Here is a 12,493-nt window from a genome sequence, read left to right as displayed (position 1 = left end):
ATAAATAAGGCCTCCAAAATCTGACCACCTCTACCACTGCCAACATCTCTTTCGCATATGTCGACCAAGTCTTTTTTGTTATACCCAACGCTCAACTCATGTAAGCTATTGGTTTGTCGTTTTGCTACAGTACTGCTCCTATGCCATCACCGGACGCATCAGTTTCAATAACAAAAACATCGTTAAAATTAGGCATAGAAAGTACTGGAGTTTGAGTCATGGCAAGTTTCAATTGCTCAAATGTTGTTGCAGCTTTAGTATTCCACCCGAATTGTCCTTTCTTCAGAAGAGTGGTTAAAGGCCGGGCTAACAAGCCATACCCACGAACGAACTTGCGATAATACCTTGTTAGGCCTAAAAATCCCCTTAGCTCTGTAATATTCCATGGCTTTGGCCATGACACCATTGCTGTAATTTTCCATTCATCCACCTTCACACCATGGCAAGTAACGATGTGTCCCAAATATTCAAGTTCTTGCTGGCCAAAATTGCACTTGCTAGCCTTAACAAAAAATTGATGTTGTTTAAGAATTTCCAAGGTCTGTCTAACGTGTTTCAAATGACATTCCCACGTGGGACTATAAATCAAGATGTCGTCAAAAAATACCAATATAAATTTCTGAAGATGGGGCCGAAAAATAGCATTCATAATTGCTTGAAAAGTAGAGGGAGCATTACATAAGCCGAATGGCATGACCAGATATTCATAATGGCCATTGTGTGTGCGAAAAGCCGTCTTATGTATATCTGATGAGTTTAGCCGTACCTGATGGTAGCCGGCTCTGAGGTCTAGTTTGGTGAAGAATGCTGCACCGCGCAATTCATCTAACATGTCTTCTACTGTTGGTATTGGAAATCTGTCTTTTACTGTGGCCTCGTTGAGTGCTCTGTAGTCAATACAAAACCTCCAACTGCCATTTTTTTTTTTTACTAGGAATACCGGTAATGAGAAGGGGCTGGTGCTTGGTCGAATGAGCCCGGAAGACAGCATTTCGTTCACTTGTCTCTCAGTCTCCGCTTTTTGGAAATAAGCGTACCGATAGGATCTCACATTAATTGGTTTTGTTCCTTCTTTAAGAGTGATTTGGTGGTCAATTTCCCGTGTTGGTGGGAGTTGTTTGGGCTCCACGAACAACTTGGAATATTCTTCTAGCAAACTCCTCATGTTGGCCGATGCTACTGCATATGATTCCTCATTGTTTAAATAAAGACATATAGCAAACACGTTGTGCCCTTGTTTCATATCTTTGGTGACTTCAGATAATGTTGTAGCTTGAATTGTTTGTGGATCCAGCCCTTGCAACCTTCGCTTAGCATTATCCCAATCGAAGTCCATTGTTAATTGTTTCCAATTACAAACCACCGACCCTAAGCTTTCAAGCCATTGGACACCAAGCACCACGTCGAGTCCTGTAATCGGCAATGAGTAGAGAGTAAGTTCAAAAGGGATGTCCTGAATTAAAACATGTACCTTGTCATGTTTCCCCTGGCAAATAACTTTCTCTCTGTTGGCCACTTTTACTGGAAATGCTGATGTCGGTTGAACTGGGAGCTGAAGCATATTAGCCAATCGCGAGTTGATAAAATTGTGCGTTGAGCCACTGTCCACTAGGACAATGATCTCGTGTGGCCCAATCTTAGCTTTCACTCGCATTGTCTAAGGAGCAGCCCAACCCACCAAAGCATAGAATGTTATTTTAGGATTGTCGTGCTTTTCTGTCTCATACTCATGTTGCGTTGTTTCTGTGGACTCTTCGTTGTCATCCGCTTTTAAGATTAACAATTGCGCCTTTATGCACTTATGACCTGCAGAGAATTTTTCATTACAGTTAAAACATAATCCTTGTGACCTGCGTTTTTGCATCTCCTCCCAAGAAAGTCTCTTAAAGGGTACTGTTGGTGAAGCACGTTGGTTGGTGACTTGAGCCGTTGGTGAACGAGTGAAGATTGGTGATCTCAACAGTCTCCGTTGTCGGGTCAGTTGCTCATCTCTCATTCTTGCCAAGCTGATTGCTTCCTTAAGAGTCCTCGGTCGAAACAGCCTAATTTCTTCAGATATCTCTAGTTTAAGCCCTCCCATGAATGTGCCAACAAGTGCCTTCTGTGTCCATCCTTGAACACGGTTTCCGAGTCGTTCAAATTCCTTCTGGTAGTCACGGAGAGTACCGATTTGTTTAACACGTGAGAGAGCCTCGTCGAAATATTCACAGTATGTCGGTCCAAACCTTGCCCATAACTCCTCCACAAACACCTCCCAAGTCACGACTTTGCCTTCATCTTGATAAGACCTTCGAAGCCACTGCCACCACTGATTTGCTTCCCCCTCCAAGTGGAATGACGCTAGAACCACTTTCTGATCGTCTGTTGATTCCTAGTATTCGAAGAACTGACTTGCACGATTGAACCATTCGGTGGGGTCGTCGCCCGAATAGCGAGGGAATTCTAGTTTTGCTACCTTGGATTGGAAATGTTGAGGCCTTCCTATACTGACTTCTCGGCCCAGTCGTGAAGATGCAGTATTGTTGTTGATACTTGGCGACCCTCTTGAAGTATTGATTGAGTCTGCAAGCTTGCTTAATGTTGCCTCAATGTGTGCCAATTTGTCATTGATCCCCAACTCCATCCGTTGCATCTTGTCTTGTATATCTCTGACCTCTGTTTCTATTCACTCGATACGCTCTTTGTTGGTTGCCATCCTAACCTAGCTCTGATACCACTAATAGAGGTCCCAGTCAAAACTAGCAGAATTGACAAAGTAAATTGCTTGTTCTTCTTTGGGCGAGAACTACCACAAATAATGTTTTTGGAATAAAAATCTGATGATCTTATTATTGAATAAAAGAGCTTATTTATAGTCTAATACAAAACTAATTTCCTTAGCCGTGAAACAAGGCTTGAACAAAGCTAGCTAAATCAAGTCGTTAACAACATCTCAACAACCTGACTATTATTCCAAAATATACCAAAACAAATACTTGCATGAAAGATCTCCTCTGAATAAGCAACGGTTAATTTGAAGAAGTCAGCTCCATATCATCATCTCAAACGTTGCATGGCTAATGACGTGCCCATGCATATTCCTAGCAACGAATAATTTGAAGAAGTCAACTCCAAATCATCATCTCAAAGGTTGCATGGCTAATGACGTGCCCATGCATATTCCATGTACGTAAGTTGGGTTTGGCTACACGATTAGTTCTGTGTCGCTTCTTATCAGTTTGTTTGGTTTAATTTTTTCTTTCCTTCTTGTTTGATTGTAATTGTGATTAGTAATTGTTGAATCCGGGTGGCTTGTTTACAGGGAACCGGGTTTGGTTGCTGAAACATTTTGAGAAATATAATAAATTTAAATTTATTGGACTTGCTCTGTTTTGGCTCTATTCTAAGCTTCTTTATTTTGTTATTGTAACTTCTGTGCAAAGTATAGTTTTAATTCTTGTCCAGTAACATCAGCTTCTTCTCTGCTATTATCCAGTGTCTTTGTGCTTTCTTCACAAATTAAACTTTTGAACTACAACATTTCCTATTATGCAGCATTAGAGCACTAGTTGGTAAGTGATCAAGAGTAGTTTTGTTGATGCCTTAAAGTTGCAATGATTGTGTTACTGAATTCTAATTTTTACTGGAATAGAATCTAGGCTAATCAAAGTAATTTAGCACTTTACAGAGGTTCCGTTGGTAATTTTCTTCATATCTGTTTTTTATTTTACTGAAATGCTGTTCATATATTAATTGATAAATTGCTATTCCTTTTACTTGCATATGAATTTATCCTTCCATTATATTTTTTAAAGGTTTGTTAAATTCATTTATAAGTGGATTTTATGGTAGATTTTGTTGAGATAGTCTCGTACGTTGCTCTTTTGGTATTAGTTGTGATATGTTTGCTAAGCCTTATTTATTCGTGGCAGGTTGTGGCCTATTTGGAAGAGCAGCGGATCACTCTATATGAATGAATCTCTGAATATAAAGCATGGTAAGAGAAAGATAGAGGCTCCTAGTATTTACTCAACTTGAATTTTGTTTTAGTTGAGTGCTTCTAGCAAATTTATTATAATACTTTTCCATTGAGTAATTTCTGTCTATGGCAATGGTTTTACTGCTTATGATTCATTATTTTCTCTGGGATACCCAAAGTTATCTTGTTATGTGTTCCTGAAAATGATAAATTCAAAAGTTAGAATTCTTTTGCAAAATTTCATTATTGCATGGAGTCCTATATATACTACACAATCTTGGAAATAGTTTGATCTCTCTTTCTATTAGCCTTTACAGACTTTTTCTCACCCCTGCGATGTCTATTGCGGATTTTGTCTTTCTAGTAGTTGCTTGTAATAATTTTTTTTTTTTAATTTTTAATTAATTTTGGTCTTGCTTGTGCAGGAATTGACGATGTGATAATTGTGATAATTTGAGGTTTATTGCTAATGCTATCATAGAGACATTGAAGAATTGGATTTGGTTAAGAGTTTTTGCTAATATCATGTGCAATTACCATTGAGAAAAGAAGTCATCAATATAAGAATTGCTATTTTTGGTTATTAAATTCTTGTACGTTATACTTGTTAAACAATATTGTATTGACAAATATATAAGGATGTGAATGGATTCTTTTAAATTTATATATTATTAGTATTTGTTAATTTTAATATTAACAAAAGCTTGCAATTAAAATGTGTGTATAGATATTGATACAACTTGGCCCGCTAAGTTAATCGAGATTAATGAAAAGCCAGCACTTGAAACAAAGGAAGAAGCCCAGGTTGTCGAGGAGCCCATAAAGGTCCAACTCATATTCGTAGGGCACCAACATAGCTCAAAGATTACATTACCTAAAGAATATTCGAGAATGAACTAAAAGAGGGGGCGAAGATCACAGCTGTGATTCTGTTATTTTGTTTGTTTATTTTTGCCAATCATTACGTTGTTGGTTAGTCACGCATGTATTGTTGAGGGGTAACATATATATGTATAAGGAAACACGTCAGTGAGGAACTAATGAAAAAAAATTATTAATATTTCTTCTTTTCTCTCGGTCTCTTCTGCTTTCTTTGTTCCTCATTTAATTTCAATTCTTTTTTTTGGGTTTTTGCTGGAGTTAGTACTTACTCGAAAAGTGTAATTCTTTGATATAAACTCTGAGCTACAGAGTTGTATCATATATATATTTTATTTCTTAAAAAAGTTGTTATTCACAATTTGTGCCTGCATGTGTAAAATGTACAAGCAAAATAAAGTTTTGACCTCATTTATGTTGTGTTTACTTTTTGGAGTAGGAGTGAGAAGTGTGAATTCCTTCCACTCTAGTGTTTACTTACACATTTTAAGAGAGAATTGAGAATCTCACTCCGTCGGTCCCATCCATTTTTGGAGTGGGGAGTAGGAGTGGGACTCCCATGAGGGGTGGAAGTGGGAATCCACTCCCACCTCTTCCTTTTTCTCCTTCCTTTTATTAAATTTAATATAATTATATTTAATAAAATAAAATAAATAATATTATATTTATTTAAATGATATTATTATATTTAACTCAATAATAATTTGCATTGATTCTAAGTTAAAATTACTTAAAAATAATATTATTATATACTATCTTTATTTGAAAATATAATATTATTATGTTTATTTAAAAATAATAGTATTATATTTATTTAATATTAATAATTAATAATAATAAATAGTTTATTACTAAGAAAATATTGATTTTGTACTAAATAATATTATTATTTTATTATTTTATATAATAATAAATTTTATGTAATTATATTTAATAAATTAATATAATTATATTAAATAAAATAAAATAATATTATATTTATTTAAATATTATTATTATATTTAACTAAATAATAATTTGGTTTGATTCTAGGTTAAAACTACTTAAAAATAATATTATTACATTAATAGAGAATTAATAATATTACTATATACTATCTTTATTTGAATATATAATATTATTATATTTATTTAAATATAATACTATTATATTTCTTTAATATTAATAATTAATAATAATAAATAGTTTATTCTAAGAAAATATTAATCTTGTACTATGTTAATAGTAAAAATGTTTCATTTATGTTACCCTTATCAATAATTTTTAATTTACATAATTAAAATTAAAATTAATAAAAAATTGTGATGTACATAATTAAGAATATTAATAATTATTATAAATTTACAAATATAATAAAATAAATGTTTATTCATCGAATATATTTTTTATTAACTTTATTATTAAAAACTATAATTTTTTAAATAAGGGTAAAATTATAATTTGAAACTATTTACTTTCAATTCAAGACAAAGTAAACACATAATTTAGATTCTGATCTCTCCATTTCATGCTTCCAAGTAAATAACATATTCCCACTCACACTCGATACTCTCAATCCTATGATTTTCACTCTTCAAGATTCCCACACCTATTCAAAATATAAACGCTACCTTATTGAGTGTGGTAAAATGTATTTTAATAATAGAGAAGACTTTTGACTAGAAGCATTGAATGTTGTTGAAAATATGTATTTTAAGAAAACAACATTCACAATGTAAGCATGTGGTGGAACATTGTCAATGGTATTTAACAAAGTACATTACATGTCGAAAAGAATACATGTTAAAACTTCTTTTTCCTTTTTCATGTTGTTAAGAACTTTTTGCTTGTAGTAATATATAATTGAAGTTTCCGCACGTATCACTCCCTAAATCATAAAAAAGGAAAAAGTACAGATTTTTGTTTCATGATTAATTGAAAGATACAAACAATATCAAACTAAAAGAAAAAAGGATTAAAAAAACAAGAGATAGAGAAAAGGGGGGCATCAATTCTTACGAAGAGAGGCCGCCGCCAAAGTTACAGCAAGGGCCGTCCATTAAACCAGGAAAATTTTCCTGTGACCAAAAGCCCTTATTTGCATGCACTTATTACTCCCGCAACAAATTGTTGTCAGGAAGCATGAAACTGTTACCAATGTTGCCAATCTCACACAAAATCACTCATTAAAAGATTATTGCGATAAACTTGAGGCTAAATCGATGGTGGCGCAAATTGTTGATTTTTTTTCCTCCTTAATTATCGCCAATTCAATTGTCTCCGCTATACTCTCGAACACAACCCTCAGTCCCTCCACTGATGATGCTTCGTTTATTTTCGTTTCCAAAATCGATAACATCTTTTCAACGTACGCTTTCTTCTTCTTCATCATCTTGTGCTTCTTACTCTCAAACAACTCTAGAAGGTCGAGCTGTTAGTTAAAAATACTTTTGCAACGAAAATATTTGGATCGCAATTCTCATATAATACATAAGATTACAATCATTTAGAAATCATACCTTTACTTTTTCGTAGAAAATATTTAGGCTCTTAAATCACGATTTGTTACCACCAATCTTGTTAGATTACTATCTATCATCAACGATCTTCCAGTCATCAATGATCTTTCATGTTGTGACTCAGGTTTGATCTGCACTTAATGTGTGAGTATTTTTATCACTACTATAAGCAACTAGCAAGAGAAAAATTTTCCTCTCAAAATTAGAAAGAAAAACTCTTTTTTCTCTAATCTGAATATTGTGGCTCTTGTGTCTCTTTTTTGTAGAGAAACAAGTCCTTTTTATATCTCCTTTGGTGGAAACCCTAGGCTCCTTATTTATCTCCTTTTTTTAATTCTATTAAATCAAATTTGATTTAAATAAAAAATAAGAGAGAAACCAACAGTGGCGTTACACTTGTTCTTCTTATAGAGGCCCACCTTATAAAATAACATAACGCCCCTTACACATAAGCATATTAAATGGAGTCTCCTACTAAATAATATGTTTAAGCTTTTAACCCAACTAGCTAATTATCTTACTTATTAAGACAGTAGTGGTGCAGTCAATTAAATGAGCTAACTCGGTGATCATATGGGTATATACAATAGTGACTACAATAACTAGGCATGTAATTAAACTAGCCCAATTATTTAATTCCAAATCAACTCCACTAAAAATTTGAAAATGACCTCCATAATTATATGCTATCTAGGATAGTGTGGAACTAACCTCTATAATTATATGCTATCTATTATAGTCAATTAAATGATCTAATTCGGGGATCATATGGGTACATACAATAGTATCTACAATAACTAGGTCTGTAATTAAATTAGCTCAATTATTTAATTCCAAATCTACTCCACTAAACGATTAGAACTAACCTCCATAATTGTATGTTATCTAAGATAGTGTTATCGAATAATAATTTAACCCATGCCACATTGATTTCTTTACTGAACAATCATTTGTAACACATCACTAATTAAATTGATATCTCAACTGTCAAATCAATTTAATTACATCTTGTTCCTTTACACTTACTGATTTTCTCTAATGATCATTTCAATATACTAATTTTGTTGACATACTCTAGCCAAAGAATTCTATGATCAATTACTGAAAACCCGTCAAGAGATGTGTTTGTACAAATTATATATTGTTAATTTATAATCTCACTGCTCATAGTTGCTCCCACCAAGATACCGGGTAATCTTGACTACAAATGTATGTCGCGCTCATTGGTAACTCAAATAAAATGACAATCACAAATATGAAACTATAATTAACTCACGATTGAGATTGCAATAAAATCAATGCCTATGAAATTTAATAAGTCTGACAATCATTTTAAGGTTAATTAAATCTTATATGTGATCCAGTTCAATGTAGTCAAACTACCGCAATAAATTCATACATGATTAAGAAAAATCATTTAATGAATTTACTATAGTCCAAACATAAATAGAGCGTTCAACTCTATTTATTAACTGCGAGCTTAATTTATTTAATCATAAAATTATTTGTATTTATATCTTCTGTAAATCCATATGATGATCATATAAAATATATATAATATGATTAAACAGTCTTTATTCAAAATATTTATGCAATTAAGATGCTTGAAAATGTCTCAAATATTTTATTAATCATAAAATAAATAAATCAATATGCTTTAAAAAGCAAATAACTCCAACAATCTCCTACTAGCTCTCAAAGCATATGTGGCAACTCACGCATGCTCATACATTATAAGTTCGGGTTAAAAAGTTTCCCAGGTATTGCCTTTGTGAAAGGATTTGCCAGGTTTTGTTCTAAGACAATCTGGTTAACCTTTACATCACCTCTCTGCATTATTTCTCTTATGAGATAGTATTTCCTTTCAATATGTTTTTGCTTCTTGTGGTGTTTTGGTTCCTTAGATTGAGCCATTGCAGCACTATTATCTCAAAATAGTTTAAGAGGTGTAGTTATTGCAGGTAACTCTTCAAGATCTTGTAAGAACTTACGGAGCCAAACAACTTCTTTAGTAGCTTTATATGTAGTCACATATTCAACTTCTATTGTGGAGTCAGCGATATAGCTTTGTTTCACACTCCTCCAACTCACAACTCCACTTCCCAATGTAAACACATAACCGAAAGTTGATTTTCTAAAATCTTTATCTGACATGAAGTTAGAATTTGGATAACCCACTATAATAAGATCATCACCAGAATACACAAGCTTATAATTCTTAGTTCTTCTCAAATACTTAATTATATGCTTGACTGCAGTCCAGTACTCAAGACTAGGATTAGATTGATATCTATTGACCAATCCAACTGCAAAACAAATATCTGGTCTAGTATATAGTATGACATACATGAGACTTCCCACAACTTCTGAACTCGCCTAATTTTTTCTCTTTCCTCAGGTGTTTTAGGTGACTAATCTTTAGAGAAGGAAATTTCATGCCTGAATGGTAACAAACCAGTTTTGAAATTTTCCATACTAAATCTAGCTAGTATCTTATCAATACAAGCAGCTTGGGATAAGGCCAAAGTTTCATTCTTCTAGTCTCATAGTAATTTGATACCAAGAATATAACTTGCCTTTTCTAGGTCTTTTCTATCAAATTTTTTAGCCAACCAATTCTTTATTGATGTTAATACTCATATATTGTTTCCAACTAAGAGAATGTCATTTGCAAAAAGAACTAGAAAAGCTACAACATTTCTTTGAATTTTCTTGTACACACACAGTTCATTAATATTTTGTATGAATCCAAACGATTTAGTCGCTTGATCAAATCTAATGTTCCATGACCAAGATGCTTGCTTTAATCTATAAATGGATTTTTACAACTTACATACCATATGTTCTTGGCCTTTTCTAATGAACCCACCTAGTTGCTGCATATAGATGTCTTCTTCAAGATGTCCATTAAGAAATGCAGTCTTTACATCCATTTGCCAAATTTCATAATCTAGCACTGTAGTAATGGAGTGCATAATCTTGATGGATTTAAGCATAGCAACCACTGAAAAAGTTTCCTCATAATCGATTCATTCTTTCTCAGTATAACTTTTGGCTACTAATCTTGCGTTAAACTTTTCCACCCTTCCATCTACTCCTCTTTTTCTCTTATAGATCCAATTACACCCTATAGGTTTTACCCTATTTGGTGCTTCTACAAGTTCACAGACTCTATTGGAATAGATAGATTCCATTTCTTAGTTCATAGCATTTTTCTATAGTTCAGCATCTCCATCTAGTAGAGATTCATTGTAGCTAGTGGGATCCTGTACATGTCCATCTGAGATAGTTGTATAAATTTCTCCCAGTAACATGTACCATGCTGGTAATCTAATTACCCTCCTACTATGACGAGGTTATATGGATGGTTGATGTTCCGGGATAGTGTTATGATGTTCCAATTATTGCTCTTCTTCATGTTGAACAACAGGTATCGATATCTGAGCATCAACATAATCTCTTGATAATTCTTTCAGTATTGCCTTACTCTTAAGTTTGAAACTATTCATATAGCCTTCCTCAAGAGAAGTGAAATGTGTACTCACAATTACTTTTCTGTCTTGAGAACTATAAAATAAATTTCCCCTTGTTTCTTTGGGATACCCAACAAATACAAAAACCTCAGAACTTGAATCGATTTCATCGGCCTTTGATTTCAGTACATGTGCTAGTGAACCCCAAATATGGATATGTTTCAAATTTGGTTTGCAACTTGACCATAATTTTATTAGGGTTTTAGGCACTAACTTCTAAACAAGTTTCACAAAGTTTAGGTTTATATAGACCTAAAAGCCTATCTTTGGTCATTTCCTGTATCCTATTTAGGTTTATATGACCCAAACACAAATGTTAGAGGTAACATTTATTGGAAGAAATTTTTCTTTTCTTAGATAGGTGCAAATGCTCATTATTTTCAATCATTGTGTCATGCATATAATGGATCAAAAGACTTAATATCCTCCAATGTACCAGAACATACTAGTCTATTATTTTTAAAAATGTAAATAAATGAATTACAATTTACAGTATACCCCTGTTTTGATAAACAAGCTACTGAAATTAAATTCCTCTTAATGTTTGGAACATAAAGACAATTATTCAAAACTAAAGTCTCATGATTAAAAGATAATAAAATAAATCTAGTCTTTACTACTAACAAGAACTAGCTTGTCCCTAATTGCAACTTGACATTTCCTTCACTTAGTTTTCTGGTTTTCTGAAACCAAAAAAAGTGAATTACCAATATGATTAGTTGCTCTAGAATCTAAGACCCAAGTGTCAACATCATTCTGAACTAAACAGGTCTTTATGACTAAAAGATTTCTCATACCTGATTTCACAATCTTAATGCAATTTTTTTTTTCCAATGACCTTTTTGTTCACACTTAAAGCACTTGATTTTCAGCTTACCATTTTTCTAAGTAGACGGTTTCTTTTTCCCAGCTTTCTTCTTCTTGCCTTTTAGCTTAGGCTTAGAAGAAGTACCTTTTTTCAATAAGGTTAATGCTTCCTTGAGATTTTTCAGCATGATAAATTTCTTCAGCTAAATGAAGTTCGTTTATTAATTCTGTTAAGGTCATATTTCTTTTATTCATATTATAATTGACCTTAAATTCTTTGAATGTTTTAGGCAGAGGTTCTCGCACCAGTCAATCTTTAAATTGTCATCAATATGTGCATCTTGAATCTCAACCTCATTTAAATAGTTCATCATTTTTAGGACATGATCACGAACTCTTTTACCCTTTCCCATCTTGGAGTTCATAACACCTTTCATTGTCTCGTAAAGCGAGTACTCTGCCTAAACATCTCTTAGAGACTTTTCATTATTTCAGTGGCTATTTTCATGTTCTGATGTTTGGTCTACAGAATATTAGAAATCGAGGATAAAATGTAGTATTTTTCCATTTCATTAGCTTTTTGTCATTTCTCATAAAACCTCCTCTGATTTCTACTAGCGTCCTCTACTGGTTTAGGAGGGCAAGGCTGCGATAAGACATATTTATAATTTTTCAGTAGTCAAGACTATAAATAGATTTTGTTTCCAATCTATATAGTTCTTGCTTGTGAGTTTGTTTTGACTTAGAATAATAGTGAGTGGGGCTTAGGGAAGACATTTTCTAAAAAATAAAACATACATGCATAAATATTTCGAAAC

Source organism: Citrus clementina, unplaced genomic scaffold, assembly GCF_000493195.1.
Source record: "Citrus clementina cultivar Clemenules unplaced genomic scaffold, Citrus_clementina_v1.0 scaffold_9, whole genome shotgun sequence".
Taxonomy (NCBI): domain Eukaryota; kingdom Viridiplantae; phylum Streptophyta; class Magnoliopsida; order Sapindales; family Rutaceae; genus Citrus; species Citrus x clementina.
The sequence above is the reverse complement of the archived record's forward strand: the minus strand, read 5'-3'. Positions refer to the sequence as shown.